General features: G+C 39.8%; 1 protein-coding gene across 7 annotated transcripts in view; it reads left to right on the forward strand.

Annotated features, from left to right (window-relative positions):
* The window catches only part of LOC124556688 (centromere protein J), a 288,468-nt gene that overhangs the window by 14,639 nt on the left and 249,474 nt on the right, over nt 1–24,355 (forward strand). The window contains exon 2 of one of the 7 annotated variants that reach the window (XM_047130658.1): nt 19,949–19,994. The exons of the other annotated variants lie outside the window; for them this stretch is intronic. The gene's annotated coding sequence lies outside the window, so the exon portion shown is untranslated. The remainder of the gene's footprint in view (nt 1–19,948; nt 19,995–24,355) is intronic. 7 annotated transcript variants of the gene reach the window in all.

Genomic DNA, 24,355 nt, shown 5'->3' on the forward strand with positions numbered 1-24,355 from the left:
GGTGGCAAGTGCCTCTTCTTGTCTCCACTTTGCAGATGCCTATGGCTTGAGTCTTTGTAGATGTTGTTTTTTGTCCTAGTGTTGTGTTCTTGTTTCTCACTATTTTCTGTGAAAAGAAAAATACTGGTAACAACAAAGGACATTTGTGAATATATGTATTGCAAAGTAGTAAAAATATCCCCCCCCCCTCTTTTTTTTCTTTTAGAGGTCACACCGGAATTCATAAATACACGTTTGTATTTTGAGTATACTATCCATGTAACTTGAATGTTCCCAGGAAATGATTCCATACATCATTAGTGAATGGGAATATGCAGAAGTAAACTAGTTTACAGCATTATGTGTTGATATTGGTTGTAGCCAATTGGGTGGCAGTGTATGCTAGTCAATGAGAATTGTTGATTCTAATGATTTCTTTTGGCAGGAAATAGAGATTAATTACATTTGAAGAATGGTAATGGAAAAGTCCAAAGTGCCTTTGCTTTTCTGTATTGTCAGTGCTGCTGTGTTCTTGGTACAATGTTGCATGTCCCAAGACTGACTGCATCAAATCACAGAGAAAGTGTTCCAAACATTCATTAGTAATTGAACAGGGTTTTCATGCCAAGCAGTGATTCCCCATAGAGTTCAAAGTGCCATGTGTTGATGTCTTCTCCATTTAGCATGGAATAGTTTGAATAGATAAGGCACAAGTTTTTGGTGAGTGGGCACGGCTTTGTGAGCTGTGACAGATTTTGCACTTATGGGGAAATGAAGAAAGGTCAGCAAGGCCTTGGTCCCACAAGTGTTAAACAAGATTGTTGCCAGCTAAAGCTATGCACCATTTCATGTATTTCCAATACATACAACTGACTTCTTTGATTTTAAGATGCTGCTGAAACATTGCTGTCAACACAAGTATGTGACCTCTCCAGGTGCTGTATCATGAAAGTGTCTTGTGCTATCCATTTCAAATAGCTAGTAAAAATTCTTATTCAGAAACAGAAGGTTGGAGAAATGTTGGTATATTTAAAAGAAGAAAGACCATGGCAGATGTGTGCTGTGTTGTACCTCACTTGGAAGACCAACAGTGGCAGTTGCAAAACGCAAATGCCTGTAAGTGATGTTGCCATTTCTTCCACAATAATACAGGGGCACTAAAGTAAACTTCACATCTTGTGATCCCAAGAATGGAGTTGTCCTCAGAAGTGTGCAGTGACCCGAAAATGAATGGAAACTTCTGTGCCTTGGCAAACTGCCATAGTATGAATCTAGGATGTGATCACATACATGAGCAGATGCTACATCATTTACTTCTAGGTAGGATGAGGAAGAGGAAGAAGGTGGGGGAATGGAAACTTTTAAGGTGGTGAGAAGGCTGCTAAGAGAAGTGTAATTCAAACAATTTCACTTGGTGTATGATCAGCAGATTTGACCAGCTGTCGGAGCTTAGATGAGAGGAGTCTCTTGCAGCTGTAGGTGTAGGAAACATGCACCAGACTCAAGAGTTAAGAAGCCTAAGTCAGTTGTAACTTTATATAGAAAGAAGAAGGTGCTGTTGGTGTTCAGGTAGTTGCCATTGCAGAAGTGTGGGCCACCTGTTGAAGGAAGTGTTGGAGTGAGTGCCAGGTCACCACCATTGTAAGCCTTGTGCAGGGTTGTCTCAGGTGACTGAGAGTGGAGCTGGGAATAAGTCTCGATAAGGACATGAAGTATGACATAGTTGGTGACCTAGAAAAGATACACTGTGTGACGAAAATTATCTGGACACCTAGTTGAAAATGACTGAAAAGTTCGTGGTGCACTCTATCGGTAATGCTGTAATTCAATATGGTGTTGGACCATCCTTAGCCTTGATGATAGCTTCCACTCTTGCAGGCATACATTCAGTCAGGTGCTGGAAGGTTTCTTGGGGAATGGCAGCCCATTCTTCTCAGAGTGCTGCACTGAGGAGAGATATCGATGTCAGTCAGTGAGGCCTGGCATGAAGCCGGCATTCCAAAACATCCCAAAGGTGTTCTATAGGATTCAGGTCAAGAATCTGTGCAGGCCAGTCTGTTACAGGGATGTTATTGTCGTGTAACCACTCTGCCACAGGCCATGCATTATGAACAGGTGCACGATCGTGCTGAAAGATGCAATCGCCATTCCTGAATTGCTCTTAGGCAGTTGGAAGCAAGAAGGTGCTTAAAACATCAGTGTAGGCCTGTGCTGTGATAGTGCCATGCAAAACAACAGGGGGTATTAGCCCCGTCCATGAAAAACACGACCACACTGTAACACCACCGCCTCCGAATTTTACTGTTGGCACTATACATGCTGGGAGATGACGTTTGCGCACATTCACCATACCCACACACTGACATTGGATCGGCACATTGTGTACCGTGATTCTTCACTCCACACATTATTCCACTGTTCAGTCGGCCAATGTTTACACTTGTTACACCAAGCGAGGCATCATTTGGCATTTACTGGCGTGGTGTGTGGCTTATGAGCAGCCACTCAACCATGAAATCCAAGTTTTCTCACCTCCCACCTTTCATAATACTTGCAGTGGATTCTGCACAGTGTGGAATTCCTGTGTGATGGTCTGGATAGACTCTGCCTCTTACACATTACGACCCTTTTCAACTGTCAGCAGTCTTGTCAGTCAACAGATGAGGTCAGCCTATATGCTTTTGTGCTGTACGTGTCCCTTAAAGTTTCCACTTCACTATCACATTGGGAAAATTGGACCTAGGGATGTTTAGAAGTGTGCAAATCTCACAAGCTACACCCAATAACCTGACCATGTTCGAAGTCCGTGAGTTCCGAGGAGTGCCCCATTCTGCTCTCTCACGATGTCTAGTAAATACTGAGGTCGCTGATATGGAGTACCTGGCAGTAAGTGGCAGCACAATGCACCTAGTATGAAAAATGTGTGTTTTTGGGAGTGTCCGGATACTTTTGATCACATAGTGTAGCTGCTTAAACTGATGTCCTAAATGTACACCTCATCAGGCAGTTCTGGCATCACGATTGGGCTTGTCTTAATACAGCTGTTAGGCATATTTAACGTAGTGCTCGAGGAGACACTGGTGGCTCACACTGCAGTGGTGCTACTTGCCTACTTCAGTAGGCATAGTCTGCATCTCAGTAGGTATGGGAAAGGAGGTTGACAAAGCTTATAGGTGACAGGGTAGTGGGGGGGGGGGGGGGGATAGGTTCACTCGTGGAAAAATTTCTGTAGTAATTGATGTTTCTAGATTTAATTCAGCTGATAGGTATCACTGCTTAAGGGAAGTCTAGCACAGGAACCACCTTCAAAAAAAGTGAGATATCTAATTAATGAAGGAATTAGCACAGTTCATCAAAATATAAGAGCCATTAGAGATAAAGTTAATGGACTTCTTGTCTGCTTGTTGATACTGACTCTGGCATTATCGGTATGTCAGAACACCACTTAGACAATGCGTCAATTCAGAGGCTTCCTGTACCGGGATACAGAATTGCTGGCTATTTTTCAGTGGGCTCTTTGCAGAGTGGGTGAGGGGCCATGTACATGACAAAAGGTATTGCTTTTGGGTTTATTGTGTATCAAAGCACTGCACTGACCAGTTCACTGAATGTTTGGCAGGAGCAGTTAAATTTAGTGAAATTACACTTTTAACTATAGTTATCTATAGGTCCAATAACTCTGATTTCAGGATGTTTCTGTACAAGCTAGAGAGAGTTCTTCATTCAGTTCCTAGAAAGTACCAAAAATTAGTGGTTGTGTGGTGACTTTAATATTAATTTTAAAAGTGACTGTGCAAAGCAAAAAATGTTGGAAGGTCTCTTAAATTCATATTATCTGATGCATATTGTGTTCTATCCAGTCAGAATGCAGGGGAACAGTAGCACAACTATAGACAAAATCGTTGTTCATTATTCATTAGTAAGGGTACATTCTGTTAGGAAAAGGATAAATGGGCTTTCAGACAGTAATGAACCCCTGCAATAGGGATGATAAATTTGATTTCTTAAACACATTTCTCATGCTTATTGAAAGTTACTTTCCATTAGAACATTTAAAATGGGATGCTGGCACTAACAGGCAACCTGGATGGTTGGTTGATGGGATGAGGATATCATGTAGAACAAAGAGGGAATTATATCAAAAAGTTAGGGACAGTAACAATCAAGCTGCAGTAGTCTATTTCAGATAGTACTGTACGTTGAAACTTCCTGGCAGATTAAAACTGTTTGCCGGACCTAGAGTCGAACTCGGGACCTTCGCCTTTCTCGTGCAAGTGCTCTACAATCTGAGCTACGCAAGCATGACTCACGACCTATCCTCACAGCTTTAATTCTGCCAGTACCTCGTCTCCTACCTTCCAAACTTCACAGAAGCTCTCGTGTAAGCCTTGCAGAATTAGCACTCCTGGAAGAAAGGAAGTTTGGAAGGTAAGAGATGAGGAATTAAAGCTGTGAGGATGGGTTGTGAGTTGTGCTTGGGTAGCTCAGATGATAGAGTACTTGCCCATGAAAGGCAAAGGTCCCATGTTCGAGTCTCAGTCTGGCAGTCTGGCACACAGTTTTAATCTGCCAGGAAGTTTCACATCAGCGCACACTCTGCTGCAGAGTGACAATTTCATTCTGGAGTACTGTAAGTTGCTTAAAAATGTCACTAGGAAGGCGTGTGGTTTACAAATGGAGTAGCTAATTCTCAGGAAAAAATTAAAACCATGTGGTCATTCTTGAAGGAAGTGTCTGGCCAACTGCACAAGGGTGAGGATATGAAATCAGTATGTAATAAAAATATTTTTTTTTACTAATAAGTCAGACGTACAGCGTGACAATTATTGAACTATATGGGGAAAAAATGTAAATTAGTTACAAACTACGGCATGCACACACTTTGTTCAAAGTGGGAACGTCATTACAGATATTTGGATTTAGGTTATGACATATTCGATATGCTTGCCATCATTGACAATAATGTAGTGCAGATGAATAGCGAAATTCTGCACAACCCGCTAAAGTGTCGGAACATCGATGCTGTCGGTGACTTCCTGAATGGCTGTTTTCAGCTAAGCAGTGGTTTTGGGGTTACTCCTGTACACCTTGTCTTTAATATAGCCCCACAAAAAGGAGTCGAATGTGTTCAGATCTGGAGAATATGGCGGCCAATTGAGGCCCATCCCATTGGCCTCTGTGTACTCCAGAGCCAGAATATGGCCCCAAAGTACTCCTTCCGGACATCAGTCTCCTGCTTCAATGGGGTTGAGCTCCAACTTGCGTAAACCACATCTTGTCAAGATCAGGGTCACTTTGGATAATGGGGATGAAATCCTCTTCCAAAACCTTGATGTACCGTTTGGTAGTCATCGTGCCATCAAGGAATATTGCACCGATCCGTTAGTGCACATTGAACACCACAGTCCCCAGTTGAGAGTGAAGAGACTTCTAGATCATGGAATGTGGATTCTCAGTCCCCCAAATGCTCCAGTTTTGCTTTCTGATGAACCCATCCAAATGAAAGTGGGCTTTGTCGCTAAACCAAACCATACAGCTCGCACTAATTCCCATCATGCCCCGCAGCCAACTGTACAGTTTGACTGTCCTAATGCAAACTGTTCAGAAGTTATGATTTTATTCCAAATAGTCCAATAATTGCCACCCTATATATGTGCAGTATTTAACAATCACTTTCTGAACGTAGCCAGTGAATTAAGCAAGAACTTAGCTTCCATAGGGTTTCGTATAACTCACTTAACAAATGGCTTTCCAACACTTCTGTCTGAAATACATCTCTATGATACTGACAAGGGGGAGACTGAGTCAATAATTAAATCCCTGATGAATAAGGACTCTCACAGATTTGATAGGGTATCTAGCAGGATACTAAAGCACTGTGCTGCATGTGTTAGGCTAATACTTAGCCACATTTGTAATTTTCCTTTAACAATGGTCAGTTTCCTGTTCAATTAAAGTGCTCAGTAGCAAAAATGCTTTATAATAATAATAATAATAATAATAATAATAATAATAATAATAATAATAATAATAATAATAATAATCTAGAAGGAAAACAAAGACAGAGGATGAGATGGTCAGATGAAGTTAACCAGCACCTCATGTTCTGTTATTACCAAGCAACAAACTTAGGAACCAACACAACTGGATACAGGTCACAAGTATACACAACATTTATTACCAGATATCCTGAATTAAAATTTTTAACAGAACAGCGACTAGCTGATCAGATCCGTGTAATAATAAAAAATAACAGGATACCCCAGTCAGAATTAGAAAACATCAAACAACAAGTACAACAAATACCGGAACAAAATAATGTGCAATCAGAAGAAGAAGAAAATACAGTAATGGACTCAAACATCCCGGAGCAAACAAACAAAGAACAACACGCATCAATTAAACAATCAGAGGAAAACGAAATCTTAAGACAGCCATCAGAACAAGCACAAATAGAACACGAAGTGACACACATGTTAGATATAAAAGAAAAATTTCAGCTGACATATATAGAATACAAAGACACAAATACAGACATTAGACCATTCTTGCATAGACCAAATAACCCACAAGTCGAAAATAACAACTATCAACACAATCATACACAACAAAATAAATGAAAATACAACTATGGAAGAGTTACAACTACTGGTTCATATAGGAGCACTCACTACACTAAATATACACACTAGGCAGAGATCAGAACCAACCAACACAGAAGAAACCCACAAAACCAGCATGGCAACACAGGCTACAGATCAGAATAGAAAAACTGAGAAAAGACATTGGGCAGCTAACACAATTTATAAGAAATGAAATATCAGACAAAAAACGAAAAGGGTTAGGTAAAATCTCACAACAAGTAGTGATAGAGCAATTAGATGAAAAGAAGCAGAAATTACAAGCATTGGCCAAACGACTTAGAAGATACATAAAAAGTGAAAATAGAAGGAAACAAAACCAAACATTCAACACAAACCAAAAGAAATTTTACCAGATAATAGATAACACACACATTAAAATAGACAATCCACCAAACATAACAGACATGGAACACTTCTGGAGCAACATATGGTCAAACCCGGTACAACATAACAGACATGCACGGTGGATACAAGCAGAAACAGATGCATACAAGATGATACCACAAATGCCTGAAGTGATAATTTTGCAACATGGAGTCACCCGAGCAATTAATTGTACGCACAGTTGTAAAGCCCCTGGAAAAGATAAAATAGCAAATTTCTGGCTAAGGAAGTTCACCTCAACACATTCACATCTAACTAAATTATTTAACAGTTACATTGCAGACCCATACACAGTCCCTGATACACTTACAAAAGGAATAACTTCGCTGAAACCTAAAGATCAAGCAGACACAGCAAACCCAGCTAAATATCGCCCCATAACATGCCTACCAACAATATACAAAATATTAACTTCAGTCATTACACAGAAATTAATGACACATACAACACAGAACAAAGTTATAAATGAAGAACAAAAAGGCTGCTGCAAAGGAGCAAGAGGATGTAAATAGCAACAGATAATAGATGCAGAGGTGACATATCAAGCTAAAACTAAACAAAGGTCACTACACTACACATACATTGATTATCAAAAAGCTTTTGATAGTGTACCCCACTCATGGTTACTACAAATATTGGGAAATATACAAAGTAGATCCTAAATTGATACAGTTCCTAAACATAGTAATGAAAAATTGGAAAACCACACTTAATATCCAAACAAATTCAAATAATATCACATCACAGCCAATACAGATTAAGCGTGGAATATACCAAGGAGACTCATTAAGTCCTTTCTGGTTCTGCCTCGCTCTGAACCCACTGTCCAACATGCTAAATAATACAAATTATGGATACAATATTACTGGAACATACCCACACAAAATAACACATTTGCTATACATGGATGATCTAAAACTACTGGCAGCAACAAATCAACAACTCAATCAATTACTAAAGATAACAGAAGTATTCAGCAATGATATAAATATGGCTTTTGGAACAGACAAATGTAAGAAAAATAGCATAGTCAAGGGAAAACACACTAAACAAGAAGATTACATATTGGATAACCACAGCGACTGCATAGAAGAGATGGAAAAAAACAGATGCCTATAAATATCTAGGATACAGACAAAAAATAGGAATAGATAATACAAATATTAAAGAAGAACTAAAAGAAAAATATAGACAAAGACTAACAAAAATACTGAAAACAGAATTGACAGCAAGAAGCAAGACAAAAGCTATAAATACTTATGCTATACCAATATTGACCTACTCATTTGGAGTAGTGAAATGGAGTAACACAGACCTAGAAGCACTCAATACACTTACATGATCATAATGCCACAAATACAGAATACGTCACATATATTCAGCAACAGAAAGGTTCACATTAAGCAGAAAGGAAGGAGGAAGGGGAGTTATCGACATAAAAAACCTACATTATGGACAGGTAGACGATTTAAGAAAATTCTTTCTGTAACGAGCAGAAACTAGCAAAATACACAAAGCAATCACTCATATAAATACATCGGCTACACCACTGCAATTTCATAACCACTTCTACAACCCTTTAGATCACATATCATCAACAGATACGAAGAAAGTAAATTGGAAAAAGAAAACACTACATGGCAAGCACCCGTATCATCTAACACAGCCACACATCGATCAAGACGCATCCAACACGTGGCTAAGAAAAGGCAATATATACAGTGAGACGGAAGGATTCACGATTGCAATGCAGGGTCAAACAATAAACACCAGAAATTACAGCAAGCATATTATTAAAGATCCCAATACCACAACAGATAAATGCAGACTTTGCAAACAACAAATAGAAACAGTAGATCACATCACAAGCGAATGTACAATACTAGCAAATACAGAATACCCCAGAAGACATGACAATGTAGCAAAAATAATACATCAACAACTTGCCATACAACATAAACTAATAAAACAACATGTTCCCACATACAAGTATGCACCACGAAATGTACTGGAGAACGATGAATACAAATTATACTGGAACAGAACCATTATAACAGATAAAACAACACCACATAACAAAAATGACATCATACTCACCAATAAGAAGAAGAAATTGACACAACTAATCGAAATATCCATACCCAATACAACAAATATACAGAAGAAAACAGGAGAAAAAATTGAAAAATTCATCCAACTGGCTGAGGAAGTCAAGGACATGTGGCATCAGGATAAAGTTGACATTATACCAATTATACTATCAACTACAGGAGTCATACCACACAATATCCACCATTACGTCAACGCAATACAGCTACATCCAAACACACACACACACACACACACACACACACACACACACAACTACAGAAATCTGTAATTATTGATACATGTTCAATTACCCGAAAGTTCCTAAATGCAATGTAACGTATACCGTACAGTTAAAAGTAAGTCACGCTTGATCAAGGTCCGCGTCACTTTCCATTTTTAACCAGACATAACGTCTGAGAATGGAATAATGATAGTAATAGTAATAATAGTAGTAGTAATAATAATAATAATAATAATAATAATAATAATAATAATAATAATAAAAGGAGAAAGGGATAACGTAAATAATTTTGGACTTGTTTTTATGCCATTGGTGTTTGCAAAATGTATTGAAGAGGCTGTGTATATATAAGGGTAATTGATAATTTCAGTTCACGTAATTTGCTGTCAAACATACAGTTTTGTCTCAGAAGAGGCTTAACAACTGAAAACACTACATGCTCCTTTTTGGTGAGACACTGGAGGGTTTAAACAAAAAGTTGCAAACGCTAGTCATCTTCTTTGGTTCAATTAAGGCATTTATCGTGTGGGTTACAAAATATTACTGCAGAGCTTGGGTAGGTGATTCTAGATTTTTTTTGTTTTCTGGTGACACTAACTTGATAGTAAAGGATATTGGAATGCAACGTTGGCGATGTATCAAATATCACAGTTCAACACCCAAATTCATGGCATGTAGAAAATAGAATGGTGTTAAATCCTAGTAAGACTCAGTTTTTACAATTTCTAACACACAATTTAACTAAAACTGACATGGGCACATGATCATTGAGTCTGAACAGTCCAAATTTTAGGTGTCCATGTAGATAGTAAACTGTCATGGCCATGTTAAGGATCTTGTTCAGGAACTGAATGCTGCTATATTTAACATTAGAACAGTGTCTGCAATAAGTGAGGGTCGACCGAGAAAATTAGTCTACCTTAGTTATTTACATGTACTTATAACATACAACATATTCTGGAGTAACTCTTTCCATTCGCAAAGATTATTTTTGGTTTAGAAATTGGCAGTTCGAGCAGTATGTGATGTAAGCTCGAGAACCTCTTGTCGACCTGTGTTCAGGAGTCTAGGATGTCTGACATTGGTCTCTCAATATATATTTTCATTAATGTCATTTGTTAACAGTATGAGCTTATTCATGAGAATTAGCAGCTTCCACTCAGTTAATACGAGGCAGAAATCAATGCTGCATTTGGATCACATCCCCTTGTGTCTTGTGCAGAAAGCTGTGCAGTATTCTGCTCCATCCATTTTCAGTAAGCTACCATAAAAATTAAAAAAAAAAAAATCTTAGTAATAATCCTCACACACTCAAATATCTAAACTGAAGAATTTCCATCTGGATCATTCATATTATATCAAGGAGTTCCTAGAATAAAATTAAGCGAATTCTTGGGTTATATTGTTGATTATGGTAATATATACTCACATCTTTTTATCTGCATAGAATTCATCTACAGTTTATTTCATCTATGTTAATTTAATGTACTAGCTTGTTCCATGACCATGAAGATCTACCAGTATGCTTCAGTTTAGTTCTACATAACTAGATATGTAAAATAAAAAATAAGAAAGCTCAAATCTCATATTCTTTTTCTTTTTAATTGCATTGTATCTTTATTTGCATAATGATGTGGTAGAACCAAACGACTGTGAGTAGTTTTTTATGCTAAGCTAAAATGGCTACTTCATATACACAATCTGAAACAGAAGTGCCAGGCGAGACTTTACACTGCCTCTCCAACTTATTGTAGGAAAATGATTGCTCAACTATCTAGCAATTTGTAGAATCTAAAATATTTTGCTGACTCTGCATTGGCCACACTAAACTGACCCATGAATATATTCTCAAATTGCTCTTCTACTATAGTGCAACTGTTATTTTAAATTGGTGATGTACATTTTAATGGAATGACTATTTTTACTATGATAAGACAAACACTGAAGCTAGTTGTCTCATTACCCTCAACTTTAGCTGATAACGCCCAAGCAGCAAACATAATTTTAGACTTTGAAAGTGCACCATGTGTAATATTGGTTGAAGTTCAGAAAATATGATCCTGCAGGCTCCTGGTATGGGGTGGCTTTTCACCTGCTATCGCAGTCTCAGCCCTGTAGGACCTCTGGCTAGTGGGTAGGCTTGATCCCATCTTTTAATCTGTTTATCCGTCTACATCCTTCATTGTTTCAATCTAAGAGTGTTCTCTTGATTACTCCACCATTTTATTCACCTCACTCTTGGCCTGGTCTTCTGTAACGATGGAGTGTCTGCCAGTTGGATGTGGAAGATGAGATGTACATTTCGCCATGGACGTGCCCTGCAGGACCTCTGGCAGTTGTCTGAGATAATTGCACTCTTCCACCCCCCCCCCCCCCCAACCCCCTCCTCTCCCCTTTACCCATGGCCCTATGATACTTCAGTTTTCTTTCATAGTTGGTTTTGTTGTTCCATTCTACCATTCTCATCCCAGATACACAAACATAGGTGTTTTGGCTGTCCATCTAGTTCCTTACATTGCAAGAATTTGATTGATTTGATGCTCCCAGGATGAGAGGAGTTTGGTCCCTTAAATCAATCCATCCATCATCGTAACTGTCATTCTAGAAAACAATAGCCCAGGATTGGCAGAAAATTTTTTGAGTTTACCAACTCTGCCAACCAGACATTAACATTCTGTTAACATTGTGGAACTGTTTGAGAAATACTAGTTAAATTTTACGTCAAGTTACATAGTGATGGGAATAGGAAACCGTTCTGGCTCAACAGTACTTTGTCTAGACCAGATAAGGTGCTATCCAATCTGTTGAAAAAATAAGACTCTATCTACTGACTGCCCCATTTCGATGCCTTCAGTGGAATTCAAGCAAATGCCCTGGCTTGTGGAGGGAAGCAAGTCTAACATCTACATCTACATACATATTCCACAAGTGACCATACGGTGCATGGCAGAGGGTACCTTATACCACTACTAGTCATGTCCTTTCCTGTTTTGCTTGCAAATAGTGAGGGAAAAAATGACTATCTTTATGCCTCCATACGGGCTCTAATTTCTGTATGTTTATGATATTAAGTGAAATGTACATTGGCAGCAACAGAATTATTCTGCAGGCAGTTTCCAATGCCGGTTCTCCACATTTTCTCAGTAGTCTTTCGTGAAAAGAACGCCATCTTCCCTCTAGGAATTCCCATTTGAGTTCACAAAGCATATCCATAATAATCACATGTTGATCGAACTTACCAGTAACAAATCTACCAGCCCGGCTCCAAATTACTTTGATGTCTACCTCTAATCTGACCTGGTGGGGATCCCAAACACTTGAGCAATACCCAAGACTGTCACACTAGTGTTCTGTGTGCAGTCTTCTCTACAGATGAACAATACTTCCCTAAAACTCTCCCATTAAACTGAAGGCAACCATTCACCTTCCTTACTACCATCCTTCCGTGCTCATTCTGTTTAATATTGCTTTGCAACATTATGCCTATTTATGCCTATCACACTTCCCTGGGGCACACCTGGTGATAGCCTTGTCTCTGAACACTCACTATTGAGCACAACATACTGACTTCTATTACGTAACAAGACTCTTTTGCCGTGGGAACGTATTCCATATACTCATACCTTCAACAAAAGTCTGCAGTGGGACATGGTAACAATTAATTTCCTGAAATCTAGGAATATCGAATCTGCTAGTTGGCCTTCATCCATGGTTCACTGGGTATAATGTGAGAAAAGGACAAGCTGAGTTTCGCACAAATGTTGCATTCTAAATCCATAAGAGCTTCAGTCTTCAGGAAATTTAAGTACTGAAAAAATTATTTGTGCACTGTTATACAGTTATTAAATTTAATAGTTTTCAGCAGTGTTTCATGCTGTTTGTGGCAAAATAACGATTTAATAAGCTTTTGGAAAAGTTCACAAGCTGTGTTTTTTAGAGTTTTCTATGCATTGAAGCCATTCAGTAAATTTCGTGCTTCAGTTTTCAGCTGACATTTCTTGCTGCTTCTAGTGAAATAGTTCACTAAAATTTTCATTCAGTGTTTTGACTTTAAGTGTTCCAGTGGCTGCTTGAATTTTTGGTTTTAGCTAATAATTTTGTGAAGTTTTGGTGGTATTGGTACTAGCTGTGGTGTAGTGGTATTAATACAAGTAGTTGCTTTCTTAGTAGACAGAGAATTTAAAGACTGCTATTGTTAGTTCTACTGGTGTAACTGAACTTAGGTAACGTAGACGTACAGTTTTTTTTCAGTAACTGTAAAATTTTATCATGAGTGGGAAGTGTGCGCTCCGTCATTTGAGAGTAGTGGGTTACGGTGTGGGATTTGTCCCAAGTATTTTCATTGGGGGAATGCAGTGGGGAAGCCAGTGGGCATTCTAGTGAGATCCTCTCGTAGGAATGCAGAATCTGTAGTAGAAATAAGTTGACAGAGGAGCAGGAGCGTGAGATCTGTGCCCTTCAGGTGCAGTTACAACGTGCAAAGGAGGAACTAGATGGGTTGAGGATGGTGAAAGGTGGTGGAGAATGGGAACTGGCAGTTGGCAAGAAGGCAGCTAGGAGGAGATGGTATTCAGACAGTTACACTTTGCGTATATGCAATAGATTTGACCAAATTTCAGTGGTGCCAGTTGGGTCTATCTGTAGATTGGGTTTCACTAGGCACGGCCTGCACCTCAATAGGTGTGGGAAGGAGAGGTTGCAAAGCTTGACGGCCGGGGTGGCTAAGCAGTTCTAGGCGCTACAGTCTGGAACCGCGCGACCGCTTTCGTAGCAGGTTCGAATCCTGCCTTGGGCATGGATTTGTGTGATGTCCTAAGTTCTAGGGGACTGATGACCTCAGAAGTTAAGTCCCATAGTGCTCAGAGCCATTTGAACCATTTGGCAAAGCTTATAGGTGACAGTGAAGTGGGTGGTGGTGGTGGGATCACTCGTGAAAAATTCCTGTAGTAGTTGGTGTTAGACTGCACCTTTTTTAAATTGAAGTCAGCAGATAGGTATACTTGCCTAAAGGAAGTCCCTCTAACTAAGGCCCACTGTCAGAGGACATCATGTTTCCAAGTAGAGAAGGAATTAGCCTACTTCATCAAGATATAAGAGGTATTAGAGATAAAGTTAGTGAACTGCTTATAGAAGCTGACTTCAAAATTATTGGTATGTCAGAGCACCATTTAAATAATTTGACAATTCAGAGGTTTCCTTTAATTGGATACAGATTAGCTGGCTGTTTTTTCAAGGAGTTCCTTGCAAGTGGGGGAGTGGCTGTAGGCAGTTGGCAAGAAGGCAGCTAGGAGGAGGTGGTATTTTTTTTCATGTAAAGTTCAGTAGTACCAAATTGAGGGGCAGATCTCCAGGGTCATGGAACGTATCAGTACATCAAATTACAACATAAAAGAAATAACAGATAAAAATATAATATTTATGAACCCGAAAAAAGTCAATCCATAAGTTTAAGCAAACGCAATCAACAATACAACAAGAATAAGCTTAATTTTTCAAGGAACTCCTTGACAGAATAGGAGTGACCCCTCAGCAAACTCTTCAGTTTCAATTTGAAAGCGTGTGGGCTACAGCAAAGATTTTTGAATTAGAGTGGTAGCTTATTGAAAATGAATGTAACAGAATAATGTACACCTTTCTGCACAAGACTTATGGAAGTCTGATCTAAATGCAGATTGGATTTCTGCCGAGTATTAACTGAGTGAAAGCTGCTTATTCTTGGGCATAAAATATTGTGATCAAGAAATTATATGAGGTTAGTAAATTTGCACCACTTATTGCCTGAACCGCCTGTTTCTGAGCCAAAAATATACTTTTAAAATGCGAAGAGTCATCCCAAAATATAATACCATACAACATGAGCGAATGAAAATAAGCAAAGTAGACTAGTTTTTGTGTCGAACGATCACTCACTTCAGATACTGTTCGAATAGTAAAAATGGCAGTATTGTCTTTGAAGAAGATCCTGAACGTGGGCTTTCCACAACAATTTACTATCTCTCTGAACACCTAGAACTTTGAACTGTTCAGTTTCACTAATCATATGCCCATTTTGTGAAATTAAAACGTCATGTTTTGTTGAATTGTGTGTTAGAAACTGTAAAAACTGTCTTACTGTCATTTAGCATTAGTTTATTTTCTACAAGCCATGAACTAATGTCACGAACTGCACTATTTGAAGCTGGGACAATGTTGGACACAACATCCTTTACTACCACGCTAGTGTCATCAGCAAACAGAAATATTTTAGAGTTACTCATAATACTAGAGGGCATATCATTCATATAAATAAGGAACAGGGGTGGCCCCAACACTGATCCCTGGGGCACCCCCCACTTGACCGTACGCCACTCAGACCCCACATCACAGCCAATCTCAATATTGTGAATGATGACTGTTTGCTGTCTGTTGCTAAAGTAAGATGTGAACCAATTGTGAGCTACTCCCAGTATTCCACAATGGTCCAATTTCTGGAGCAATATTTTGTGATCAACACAATCAAACGCCTTAGTTAAATCAAAACATATGCCTAGTCTTCGAAACCTTTTGTTTAACCCATCCAGTACTTCACAGACAAGACAGAACATAGCATTTTCAGTTGTTATATGACTTCTAAAGCCAAACTGTACATTTGATAGCAAATCGTGTGATATAAAATGATCAATTATCCAACTTTAGCAAACAGTGATGGCATAGAAATAGTTCTAAAATTATCTACATTATCCCTTCCCCCCTTTTTATAAAGTGGCTTTACTACTGAGCACTTTAATCGTTCAGGAAACTGACGATTCCTAAAGGAAATATTATAAATATGGCTAAGTACAGGGCTAACGTGTGCACCACAGTACTTTAATATTCTGCTAGGCACTCCATCATATCCATGAGAGTCCTTAGTCTTCAGTGATTTAATTATTGACTCACTCTCCCCCTTGTCTGTATCACAGAGGAATATTTCAGTCATCAATATCGGAAAGGCATTTGTCAAGAAAGATATGATTCACTGCAGAAACTAAATTTTTATTTAGTTCACCAGCAATGATCAGAAAAGATTGTTAAATACTTTACATGTATCTGATTTATCAGTAACAGAAATACATTTACTATGAACTGACTTTATATTGTCGACCTTGTGCTGCTGACCAGACACTGCCACGTACCACGTACTCTTTGCCTTCCTAATAACGTTTTTAAGCACCTTACAATACTGTTTGTAATGGGCTACTGTAGCTTGATTGTGACTGCTTCTAACATTTTGATGTAATTCCCTCTTTGCTCTACATGATATCCTTATCCCACTAGTGAGTCGCCCGGGCTGCCTATTACTGCTAGTACCCCATTTAGAATGTTCTAATGGAAAGCAATTCTCAAAGAGCATGAGAAATGTGTTAAGGAAAGCATTATATTTGTCGTCTATGTTATCAGCACTATAAACATCCCGTCACTCTTATTCTTTGACAGAGTTTAAAAAACTCTCTATTGGTGTTGGATTAACTTTCCTAAATAGTTTGTAATTACATATTACATTTGTTTGAGTACAAGCACCTTAGTTGAAAAAAAACAGTCTGCATCAGATCATGTGAATGTAGGAGATCTACCAAATTTCGTTTTCCTTGCACCATCATATACAAAATTTATATTGAAGTCACCAAATACAACTAATTTCTGGTACTACCTACAAAGTGAATCGAGAACTCTCTCTAGCTTGAGCAGAAATTCTCTTAAGCCAGAGTTAGCGGACCCATAAACAACAACAATTACGGGTCTACACTTAAAACTTCCAGGCTGATAGGCCGTGGTCGAAGTATAAAACTCTCTCCTGACATCTCATCTCCGACTGCGGGAGACATCCTCGGAGGTAAAGCAGCGAACTCCCGCAGTCGGAGACGAAACGTCAGGAGAGAGTTTTATACTTCGACCATGGCCTATCAGCCCGGAAGTTTTAAGTGAAGACAATACCTGCTGTGAAAGCTTACATTGTATGAATAACGGGTCTAGTTTCATTAAATTCACCTGCCCCTGCACAACATTCAAATACCTGTTCAGTGCAGTGCTGTGATACATCTGTGGACTCAAATGGAATACTGTTTTTTATGTACACAGCCACTCCCCCACCCCACAAGGAACTCCTTGGGGGGGGGGGGGGGGGGGGGGGACAGCCAGCTAATCTGTATCCTATTAAAGGAAACCTCTGAATTGTCAAATTATTTAAGTGGTGCTCTGACATACCAATAATCTTGAAGTCAGCTTCTATAAGCAGTTCACTAACTTTAACTCTAATACCTCATATATCTTGATGAAGTAGGCTAATTCCTTCTCTACTTGGAAACATGATGTCCTCTGACAGTGGGCCTTAGTTAGAGGGACTTCCTTTAGGCAAGTATACCTATCTACTGACTTCAATTTAAAAAAGGTGCAGTCTAACACCAACTACTACAGGAATTTTTCATGAGTGATCCCACCACCACCACCCACTTCACTGTCACCTATAAGCTTTGCCAAATGGTTCAAATGGCTCTGAGCACTATGGGACTTAACTTCTGAGGTCATCAGTCCCCTAGAACTTAGGACATCACACAAATCTATCCCCGAGGCGGGATTCAAACCTGTGACCATAGCGGTCGCGCGGTTCCAGACTGTAGCGCCTAGAACTGCTCAGCCACCCCGGCCGTCAATCTTTGCCAACGTCTCCTTCCCACACCTATTGAGGTGAGGTGCAGGCCGTGCCTAGTGAAACCCGATCTACTGATAGACCCAACTGGCACCACTGAAATTTGGTCAAATCTATTGCATATACGCAAAGTGTAACTGTCTGAATACCGTCTCCTCCTAGCTGCCTTCTTGCCAACTGCCAGTTCCCATTCCCCACCACCTTTCACCATTCTCAACCTATCTAGTTCCTCCTTTTCACGTTGTAACTGCACCTGAAGGGCACAGATCTCACGCTCGTGCTCCTCTATCAACTAATCACAAAAGGTTTTTTAGGTAATTCTCATTTATTTTATTTATTTATTTTTTTTAGAGTTCCATGGATCCTTGATGCGAGTGTATTGCTAGGTTGTAGAACGTGTCAAAGTATATAGCTATGATTGTTTCCAAGTCACGAACATGTGAAACTGAGCAAATGGCAAATACTGCCGAATTCAGCCTTTTACATACTTCGATGATATAAACTGATCGGTTTAGATTGTTATTAATGTGCAATCCCAAGAATTTGAAAGACTCAACTCTCAATATTTGTTTGTTACCGCAATTCATTTCAGTGTTTTTCAGTTTTTTGTTTGCTGTATGAAACTGAATGAATTGCATCTTGTTTAACATTGAGGGACAGATCATTTATAAAGATTAGGAAAAGTAACGGACCAAGCACCGAGCCCTGTGGTACTCCACCTTTCACTGTGTCCCAGCTAGAGGAGGCAGCTGCCATTGCAGAATTATGCAATACTACCTGGTGCTTTATCAGTAAACTCTTCCGGGCTAAGTTGCCGTGGTCGATCTGTAGAACTTCTTCTCCCTGACGTTTCGTTCTCAACTACGGAGAACATCTTCCGAGGTGAGTCGTCGACTCACCTCGGAAGATGTTCTCCGTAGTTGAGAACGAAACGTCAGGGAGAAGAAGTTCTACAGATCGACCACGGCAACTTAGCCCGGAAGAGTTTACTGATAAAGACGCCGGCCGTGAAAGCCTACATGGAATGACTACCTGGTGCCTTCTGTTCTTTAGATATGACTTGAGCCAGATCTCTTCTTTACCATATAAGCCATAGTGCTTAGCCTTCATAAGCAGAATTTTGTTATCTACAGTCATATGCTTCAGACAGGTCACAAAAGATTCCAGCTGGTGACATTTTATTATTTATGGGTTCGAGGAGGTGGTTGACAAATGAGAATATTGCATGTCCAGTTCAAAAACTCTTTCGGAATGGAAACTGATCTTTATTATGGATGTTATATTTATTAATATGATCTGTGAGTCTCTTGAACGTAAGTTTCTTTTTGCAATGAAACTGATTGGTAATTGAAAACCTTGGCTTTATCACTTTTTCTGAACAGTGGTTTAACAATTGCATATTTGAGTCTATTAGGGACAGTATCTTGACTTATAGACTAACTAAATATGTGACCATGAACTTTAAGAATAAATGTGCAGCAGTGCTCGAGAATTTCATAGCTCTGTTATCCGCAACAAAGGAATTTTTATTTTTCATTTGGTTCCTTACCTTCTCAGAATCATCAGTTGTAATATAGGGTATATGCATCTGACTAATTTTGTTCTGCACTGCTTTTTGAAGTAGGTTTGTGGCTTCCCAATTTGATATGCTGCTGTCAAAAAATAGTTATTAAAGATGTTGGCAACTATATCACTTTCATCAACCATGCTTTCATTATGACACACTTTGATACTGTCTGTATATTCTGAAAATTTTCCTGTCTCCCTTTCAACCACCTACCCGACAGTTTATTATTTATCTGTCAAGTTCAGATTTAATAAATATGCTGGTGGATTTTTTAATTACATTCTTTGGAGTGCTGCAGTATAATTTGTAGTGCACCCTGTCCTGAGGTTTGTTAGAATTTCCAAGTAAAACATAAAGCATTGTTTCTGTTTTACCAGGTGTTTTGATTCCCTAAGTGAGCCCCTGTCTCCTATAATCACTAAGGTTGGTACTTTTTGAAATTCTCTAAGGAAATACAGCTTCAAAAAGGGTAAGAAAGTCATTGAGGAACAGGTTAAATTTATCATTGACATTTTTTAGGCCTATATACTGTGCCCCATTCCAATGCTGCAAATGTTTGCTGAAGGTTTACAGATTCTCACTGTTGATTAGTCTAAAAGAGCTGTTGTTAAAACTACTCTTGTTCTCAGGGCTTGCATCATGCATTTTTAACAGCTGCCCAGCATAGTCAGAAAGGCCATTTAAGGTTTGTGTTACAATTATGTGATCAATTCTGTTACTGTCTACAAAAATATTGTCAATCAGGCGTGTGCAGTGCTTTGTCACTCTTGCGGGAAAGTAATAACTGCCCTCAGATTAAAAAAGCTCATTACATTCTCAGAAACTGTTCTATCATTATTACAAGTAAGAAAATTTTCATTAAAGTCACCAAACATGATTATTTCTTTGGTTTTTGAGAACAGGTGAGTTAAGTGATTCTACTTGCATCAGGAGTATACTAAGCTTTCCTGAGGGAGTTCAGTAAATGGTAATCACATAAATAGGCAGTGTGTTAACATGGAGTTACTGCAACAAGCCACAAAATGTTGATCAACACAGTAATTTTTTTACATCTCTAGACTTGTACGCAATATTATTTTTAACCTACATTATTACTCCACCTTTATGCATTGTATAGTATACCTAGTGTAATTAGCTGCTACATCGTACTTATATAAATGCTTCATTTCAGTCCTTTCATTCAAATGCTGTTCAGTAAAACACAATAGATCGTCATTGTTTATTGCATTGCTGTTGCTAATGCAGACAGGCAACTGGTCCAGTTTGTTTCTTCTTTGTTTCTTTCTTGTTTCCTGGTGAAAAATAACAAGGTTTGTCATTTCCTAAACTCTTTGTTGTGGTATTACTGTTTTGTTATAAATTGCAAGTATAGATCATAGGATGTGTACTAGCAGGTTTCTGACTTAAGTTAATCTTGGAACTGAGGCTGAGTACCAGAAGTCCTGTGGAGTTGAGTTTCTTGTGCTGCTTCTACTTGCCTCTGTTACTGCTGATGGTGGTGGAGACCCAACCAGTGGTGAAAGGTCTTGCACTACTAAAGATTGTGGGGGAATTAATGCTGATGAAAGGTCTTGGGCTGCTGATGGGGGGGTCAACAGCAGGTGAAGTTTCTGACACTGCAGCTGATGAATGCAGGGGGGCAGTAGTTGTAGGTTTGATGGCTACATTTTGAGATTCTAAGATCACTGTTGCTGCACCTGTCATTTGTGGTAGTGTTCCTGTTGATTGTTTCATCATTCATGCAGGTATGTTTGGATTTTCTAAGCTTTCCACTTCTGGCAGGGGTATTGGGATCCTGTTTACTTCACTTGTTGTCGGAACAGCTTTTATTATTTCAGTAGCCATGGCATCTTCATCCCTGTTATTTCGGTGCACACCATGAGTTTTGAATAAGTTAATTGAGACTTATGCTATTCTCAATGTTTAAATATAGACCAGAAATCTTTCAGTGACTGCATATATCATTGCTCAGTGGGAGTGCTTATCAGTGGTTGGTTTGTAATGTTTCAAGAGAATAGGTCTGTATGGTAAGGGAAAGTGTGGACTAGATGTGGAAAACACTCATTGTGTGTGAGGGCCTTGGCAATATTTCTGGTCCATTTGCACAGACATAACTTAGCACTGCAAATTTCAAGTCAGTGGGCACTGACTCTGCAGAAAACAAAACATTTTGGGTGGAACAGGTGAAGGTTTTTGTTGGGGTATATTATTTATGACAGGTATGTGTGATGTGAACAGTTTTCTTTTGGAACCATTAGAGGGGCAAACCTCAAACGTTGAGATAGATGGGATGATGGGTAGAGGAGCAGGATCAACAGTTTTGTGGAAAACTGTTAAGAATCACCATGGTTTCAGATTAAGATGCTCTATTCAACAAACTGCAACTGTATAGGGGGTTTCGCTCATGGTTAGGTGAGATAGTTTAAGTGGCCCATTAAAACTTTGGCACAGAAGAGGACCAAGCAAGTGACCCCCATGACCGGGCAGAGGATGCTGTTTTGAGCATGACTGACCCAGATCTCATTTTGGACAAGCCCTCCACCTCCCTGAACTTGTCCTCTAAATGCTCAACAAAAAACTGAGGCTTCATCGTCATGAAAATTTCCCCATCAGCTCTCGAACATACATGATACCGGAACGAGTAAGACCCGCTGCCATCCTTAGCTTGACGTTCCTACCATGGTGTTGCCAGGGAGGGGAACAATTTGGGACCGTACTTCTGTGCATTGAACTGAACCCGTGAAAGCTTAGAGATTGCTTGTGTTTGACCACCAGCAAGAGATGATGTACTACGCTTCATCGTGTGTCATCCACCCTGATGTCACTGACTCCGACCACGGAACCTTCCCAGGGGTGCCACCCAACCGCAGCAAAAACCACCTGGCACGATGGCCATTACCGGGAGTCCCGACGCCCCAGGGGGATGGGCATCTACACCTTGGCATACATGGGGAGTTAACGGCACAGGCACCAGCAGAGCGATCCCTGTGTGGTCAGGGGGCTACAACCAACAGGGTACATGGTGGCCCCACCACAATGGACTGGCTACCATGCTGGATATCAGGTGCAACCAAGCAAACAAATCCATTATCATCATAAGTGTGGAAAACGATACTGCACAGTTGATGGAAAAATGTGCGCCCAGGAGGGTGACCTTGCCCAACAGTTGGAGAATGAGCAGAAGTGCAGATTCGTGTCGACGAAGGATGTGATAGATCTCAGCGCATAATGGACACGATGCGTCGTGTAAGGCACCCTTCCCCAATTGGCTTGCTCTTCAGGAACATTTTGTAAAATGGAGGTCAAACCCTACAGAGGACCATCACAAAGGCCGTAATGTGTGAGACTCCTTTTAATCGCCTCTTACAACACGCAGGAATACCTCGGGCCTATTCTAACCCCCAGACCCGCAGGGGGTGGAAAATAATGACTGACACCACACCTGTAAACCATGACCTTTACCTTCTCAGGTAAAATGTTGCAGTCAAAGGCTAGGTTAAAAGCTACAGTGTCCACTCTTTTATCCTTGGGTCCCATCCGCACGTGGAGAACAAAATAGACTCCATGCCGTGCCATATTAGTATGCAGATCTTCATCAGTTTGTAATGTTATGTCCCAATGGGAGATAACACCTTGAATTCTATTGAACTTGTTGTGAGGAGAAATTGTGACTGATCTATCTCCTACCTTGACACAGGCCTGAAACACTTGCGATTGATTGGTGTGCAATCCCCAAACTGATCTTCCATATTTTCAACAAAAAACAGTGGCTTCCTTGCAGCAAAAGATCCATAGTCAGTTTGAGAACAAAACAAGAACTCAGCAAACTGTCCACATGCATTTCTCCTTACCTGCCTCTCATCTTGAGGCACGATCAAAGACATACCATAGAATTGTAAACCTCTGCATGAAAATCACTGTTTCTGACTGTTGAGATGGCTGTGTTGGCACAGGCACTGTTAAGTTTGATCCATTTCATGGCAGATCAACCACCCTGATGCCACTCACTCTGATCAGAGGCTCGCCTTGTGGGCACCACCCCACCAAGGCGATGGCCACCTGGCACAGTAGCTGTTGCCTGGAGTCCCAGTACCCCAATGTTGATAAGCACCAACTTCCTGGCAGACACACATCAACATGATTACAGCTCAGGTACTGGCAGTGTGATCCCTGTGTTGGCAAGGGGCTACCACTGAGAGGGCACATGACAACCTCACCATGACAGACTGACTAACACGCTGGATTCTGGATACAGAAGTAGAGCCGCTTGATTGGTGGGTGCAAATGATAACAGCACACAGTGGAGAATTAATATACCACAGTAATGTGTCTTTCCCCAAATGGCCCACACTTCTGCAAAATTTGGAAATTGGAGGTTAAATCCAAAATCAGAGCCAGAATTTAAAAAGGGAAAGAGGTGAGGGAAAAAGCAAAACACTCGAAACCTTCAGAAGACAAAAGAACAATCAAATACCACAATAAAACCCATGACCAAATACAGAGACGCCTATTAGTCATCTCTTATGACAGGTCAGGAAGGACAGACAAAGATGGGCCACAGGTGAACTGTCAATTCTAGCATCACCGGCACTGCACGGAAGGGGATGGGAGGGGGGGGGGGGGGGGGTGGTTTACTATGACACAGTCATTGGTTACTTTTCTGTTACACACTAATTCTTTTATGATCTTAAGCTAACAGCTCAGTACATTTATTGTGAACTTTGATTATCATGGTCAAGGAAGTCATTTACAATCATGTTTTCATCTAAATTATTGAAGGTAAT

Source organism: Schistocerca americana, chromosome X (assembly GCF_021461395.2).
Source record: "Schistocerca americana isolate TAMUIC-IGC-003095 chromosome X, iqSchAmer2.1, whole genome shotgun sequence".
NCBI lineage: Eukaryota > Metazoa > Arthropoda > Insecta > Orthoptera > Acrididae > Schistocerca > Schistocerca americana.